The following is a 5,999-nucleotide window of genomic DNA, read 5'->3' as shown; positions in this document are numbered from 1 at the left end:
CACAGCTCAATCATATGTATGACAGTCTGCATGTCAATGAATGGCCAGACCTGCCAGCAAAAGTGAATGAACAAGATAAAGATGATTTTGTCACTGATTACACCAAAACGTTAAAGGTAGCTACTACTCTTCCTTGCTTACTACTGTTATGAAGTCATTCTTAACTGGAATAGTGTTGGAACCCACATTTTTTACGCCGTCGGGAAGTGGCCAATCTATTTTAATTATCAAAAATATAATCATCCATTTTGCATCAACATTTGCATTTTATGCTGACATTATAGAACATTAGGACATGTATATGTCCCTGGTTGTCTGAAGGAATGGAGAGTGTCCTCTCCTACGGGGTTACATCCTTGGAGTACATTTCTCTAAATAATTTTACCAACCCTGCCAAAGGCAAAAAAAAGGCAGCCCCCTTTTCCCCCCTGTCCTCCAGAACTATAAAAGACGACACGCACTTGCACACATCCTCTTGTTACCACCAACCTGAGCTTTCTGAGCATGAAGGGCAGAGTAGAGAACACTCTCTCTCTATTCCTTCAGAGAACTGGGGACATATACATGTCCTAATGTTCTCTTTCAGTCACTCGTACCAGTGTCCTCTCCAACACTTCCATTCGAATCACCGAATTACGGGGACCGACCGGAGGTCAACTGCGTGGAGGGACAACCCAGGTTTACATGGAGTCCCGCGGGGCAAGCCAATGGTCTTTGGACATGTGGCATGCGCCTGGAAAATAGGGCAGTGGCCTCCTCACTGACGCCCACTCAGCCTTGAACGGGCCATACCCATAGAGCCCACCGCTCTGAGTGTGGGTCAAAGAGTTCACTACAAGCCTGAGAGAGTAGATCCCTCCTCAGAGGAATATCCCAAGCCTCATCTGCAAGAAAACTAGCAATCACCGCTAGCCAGGGACCTCCTACCCAACGTAGGACGACCAGCAGCAGAGACCGACGCTTTAGACAAACTTTGTGTCACAGTTGGGGGTGCACGGTTGAAGGTGGCGCCCCCACTTACTAACCATTTACCCTAAGGAGTGACCATACACCACCAAGCACGCCAGGACACAGAGATTAGGTTTAAACCATGAGTCATTTATTTTCTCCTTTTTTTTGTTTCTGCTCCCGTTCAGTCTTTAAAAGTCTCACCCACAACTACCCCATCCACTCCATCCATGGGGTACAAGTGTCCATCTCGGTCCATCCAAGGCTGTGGTCTCCAGGAAGTGTCGCTCTGCAATGATGATAAACAAGATAGTCAATAGTCACTGATCAACGTCCAATGATTGTGATGATATCTCCACACACACTCAGCTATGGCTACTCCGAATACTTGTGAATACCACTACACATGCACTGCACCACAATATTACACTGCAAACAACCACAAGGGTCGATTCATAGCAAACAAGCACACTGTGAACAACGAGTAGCGCATTAGCGACATGGAAACATTGTGCGTAACCAGGTGGTAGTATTAAAACATGTTTTCATCACAGCCACTGAGTTCGAGTGAGGGGTGGGGGGTGCAGGGGGGGGGGATACGCGATGAAGCGTGCGTGCGAGAGGGAGACAGAGAGAGTGAGAGAAGGGCAGCAGCTTTTCTTGAAAGGAGGGGGGCACGGACTGAAGTAATACTCATCTTCACGAGGGGCATGTTCCCGCATCTCCTCGTCTTCTGAAACATCGCAGACTACCGGCGCTCCTGTTGCGGACCTCATCCGGGCCCAAGGCCGTCCGCTTCCTCCGTGGAGTCGCTGTCTGCTCTGGATCCTTAGGATCGGTGGTACGCGTCCGCCTCCGGCCATGGCTCCGCACGGTTACCGGCTCGGTGCCCTTGTTTTCTGGCTGCTCCCCCGACACTGCTGCCTCTGGAGCCCTCTCTCTCTCGCAGCGTGAAGTCTTCTTTCCTCGTCCCCTCGTCTGCCCCAGTCTTCCTTGCTGCAGTGCATAAAAGCGACCTGTAAAACACTTGACCCAAATTGCACTTCTGCCAAATTGGGCAAGGGTGCCGCCATGATGGTTTACATCATGAAGGCCCAGATGTTCCCCAATACTTGAATTTTACTCCCCCACTGAACGTTATCACCCCATGACATTTGTGTAGAACCACTATTAAGGCATCAGTGCCCAGAGCGGGTGGAGAACGGGTCTTTGGAGAAAAACAACTTGCAGTGGGTGTTTTCAACAGACGCAAACAGGTTCACATTGACTTTGTCAAAGCGGTCCCATATCAAACTCACCATCTCGGAGTCTCCACTCCGCCGAGCACGGGCCTCGTCTGGAGAGCATGTCAGCTCCACCATTCAGGGATCCTGGCACGTGCAAAGCTCTCAGAGAGAGAAGGTGCCTGTCTGCACACAGCAATATCCGCTGAGCTGGGGAGTGTAACTGCATAGATCGCAAGCCACCTTGGTTATTGATGTGGGCCAGTGTTTCCCAAACTAGGGTACGCGTACCCCTAGGGGTACGGGGAAAGATTTGGAATTTAAAAGGGAAAAAAAATGTAGGAAGAAGAAAAAAATCAAATGGAAAAGAATAGTGGCAACGGAGGCCTAGGCCTAATACAATAAAAAAGTAACCTAGTGTAGCATGACCAGGTGAACTGACAAAAATATGATTTAATCAATGAACCGACTACGCCACTAGAGGGCGCTAAAGTCCCTCTAGAAATTGAATTACACACTAGTGCATCAAAGCACACAGGTTCGTAAGGAACGACAGAGACAGGATTACAGGGAACAATTACTTTCTCTTTTTAATACGTCAGGAGGTATAAAATACAAATGTTATTTAGGACCACAAAAAATAAACAAAACGTACATTGGCGCAGGACAGGTAACTACACAATAATGAGTTGGCTTAGGCTTTCCCTGAGTAGCTTCAGTACAAGTTAACACGATGTAACACACAATTAGCACAGCAAGCACATCTAGTTGAATATAAGCATGCATGGAAGTAAATCATTAACACAGCACACAAAGTTACACTCGGCATAAGGCCTGAGCACTGCACGTGAGAAACTACTGTAGGGTAGTCCTACTGACCAGTTACAGGTGTGTGGTGTACCCGACACGGCCAACACACAATACATCAATACAATAAGAAACGAATCAAACGTAAATCAATCAAACAAAAGAGGACTAGGACCCACACATCACATTCACACACACTGAGTGTCAGCGCGCAACCACGCGCGTCACCAAACACTCTCTCCACACGAGAGTTCCAAGCGCGCACCGCGCGTCACTTAACACACTCTCCACACGCACGCACTCGTCCACAATAATTGTCGGCAGAACAAAAACAGCAGCGCGTCAAGGGCCGTCGGCCCTACATATGTTGATCCAGGCTACCTGCAGACAGAAGGCATCGGGGGAAAGTATGACTAGGCAGCCTACATATTTAAGAATTTGAAGGCAAATGGTGGAGAGTGTAACATACCCGATGGGCGAGGCACATCGCCTACGCCGACAGCAGCAAGGGCAACAGCAGTAAAACGGACAGGCTAGGTACAGCAGTTGCCTGGAACAAGATGAGGGCATGCAGCGAGTGAGAGGAATGTTTACGATTAAAATATAATCAGTCGTAGGGACAACGGGGGCATAGCCTACCGGGAGAAGTTGAGAGAATGCCCACGCCAGCACTTCAGCAGAAACTCAAGCGGTTACGCTCTTGGTCAGAAGACGCACCGCAGGACCAAACAACCCCACGAGGGCTTCCACATCCCCGGGGAATACATATGCCTACGGGTGCGGGCTCTCCCAGTGACAACAGAACCCAGAGCCAAATGATGATCGACCAGCCGCCGCCCAAATGAAGCAGGTGTAGCGCTTTTAAAAGAAACTAAAATCTTAGCAATTGGTGCTCCTCACTCACATGACACACCGCGCCACAGCAATTGCCGCTGTGGCTTAAAGGCACACGCACCAATATGCTACACTAGCAATCAGTCCCAGCACTTTACTATGCATATACACAGTTGTAGGTGAGGAAAAAAACTATGTGAATGTAGGAAACGCCATGTTCTCATTGCGCGTCTGCTCATATGGTCATAGGATGGAAAATGTAGGCCTAGTCTGGCATAACCAACAGGCCTACATTTTTAACAAGGCCGGCAGGCGGACAACAGATGCGTCCCTCTATGCCAGTTCCAAACCCCCCTCCCCCCACACCCCCCCAAACGCCCCTCTGTCCTCCTCCTAACCTGACAATGCCCCCCTGAGGATGTGCTTTTTGTGTATTGGTCATATTGCCCATGAAAACTCCAAATGATGTGGCAGGCAGCGAAATGATGAGACAAGCTATTGTTTTTTTTTTTTTTGCAGTTTAGGCTATAATAACTAAGCCCATCATGCTTGGATTTGGAAAAGAAGCATCAAATTTCAAATAGATGAAGTAGGCTACATTACAAATTACCAGACATTATTAGTAGGTTATAAGGGTGGGCGATATATACGGTCTGCGAAATTATCGTAAATGTTGTTTTGATGATGAGTAATTTTGCAATATCGAGATATTTTAATGAAGTCGCTAAAATCAACAAAAGCGCTGTGACAGGACTCATTCAGACAGCGACGACAGCCAAGCCTTTCAGCCAATAGCAATGTTGTTGTGAACTGGAGAATAAAGTCTGTGAACCAATGAGCAGACAGTGCTGAGGGGGGCGGGCTGCAGCGTTTTGCCAGAGAGGGGCCCAATTCGAAACGGGAGGCAGTGACTCGATGACTCTCCTCCTACATAAACAGGTCACTTATCAGATAGGTGAAGTTAGCTGATGAGGCAGCCGTTACGAACGGCACTAACGAGTGCGCCTCCTTGCGCATTTGATGTTACGGCGATTCTACGGCGGGAGATACGTTCATCACGTTAGCACTTAGCTTACGCATGCTATTTAAACGGTGAGTGACTGTCAGACGGCGGAATCGTAAACTAGCTTATAAATAGATCTAGCGACCGCATATTTAGATACTACAATGTTGATTTATCCCTTTCATTTTCAATATCTACATACATAAGTGTCAGAATAAAGAGTATGATAAGGTAGTAGCTTGGGTAGTAGCCATGTTTGTTTTTCAGGTTTCCGGTTGAGAGGGAGGTGGCGCACAGCATGTTGGGTACCAAGGCAGCGAAGTCAGCATCTGATGCTGACCTGAAATATCCCCGTTACGCCCACAAATGCAGTCAACTGCCGAGAGAGGAAATAAAGCAATTTTTCGTTTCAATCCACACTTCATGACTCGATGTCCAGTTAGCTCACTGGAAGGACAGCTGCCTTCCCTGTTTCGAATTCAGCCAGGGAGAGAGAGATATCCGTGTCACTCGTGCACACCACTGCTGCTGCTGGGCAGTGGAGGAGAGTTGCTGTTATCCAAATGGTGGATTTACATGTGAAATTCAACCATTAAACCAGCCATTGCATGATGCTGAGGGCGTTTTGAAACTACTATGTGCTTTACTTAGCAACCGTTAGGAAGATAAATAGCTTTGTCTCTGGTCTGAGAAATCGCTAGTTAGCATGCTAGTTAGCGAACTAGGCTAAGCAATGTTGTTCTCTACAACTATTAGTGGCTGTTACTCACCACTCAAACACCCACCTGCATGTATAGATGGCATAACTGCTTAGGTGGACAAGTACTGTTAAGTTAGACTGGTGCAGTGAGTTAAATTACAATGTGTGAAATTCAACACATGCAATTTGCAGCTGCCCTAGTTTCCTATCCATGCACTGTTTCCAGTCAAAAATGGCTGTCATATAACAGAATCATAAGCAATACATTATAATACTATTTTTTATTTACATGGATATGTTTTCATGCCAAGTGATGAAGTATTACTTTACAGACCAGAGCATAAGCATATTATTAAATTCAAAAGCTCTTCAGCACAGCATTTCTCCCAACTCTCTGTCCCTCCCCAGTTACAACACAATGCAGCACTACTACCTCCAGTGCAGAATTGAAATTAGTCTGGAATCATGCACAAATAGACAGCAT

General features: G+C 47.1%; 1 long non-coding RNA gene across 1 annotated transcript; it reads right to left on the bottom strand.

Annotated features, from left to right (window-relative positions):
• Window positions 1-3,181: 3,181 nt before the first annotated feature.
• LOC134461649 (uncharacterized) lies at window positions 3,182-3,878 on the bottom strand. The gene is made up of 3 exons (XR_010037352.1): window positions 3,618-3,878; window positions 3,448-3,528; window positions 3,182-3,359 (listed from the first exon to the last, which is right to left on the bottom strand). It is a non-coding gene; the product is annotated as an uncharacterized LOC134461649 (long non-coding RNA).
• Window positions 3,879-5,999: the final 2,121 nt, after the last annotated feature.

Source organism: Engraulis encrasicolus, chromosome 13, assembly GCF_034702125.1.
Source record: "Engraulis encrasicolus isolate BLACKSEA-1 chromosome 13, IST_EnEncr_1.0, whole genome shotgun sequence".
In the NCBI taxonomy this organism is placed as follows: domain Eukaryota; kingdom Metazoa; phylum Chordata; class Actinopteri; order Clupeiformes; family Engraulidae; genus Engraulis; species Engraulis encrasicolus.
Note: the sequence above shows the minus strand (reverse complement) of the source record. Positions and strands in the feature narration are given on the sequence as shown.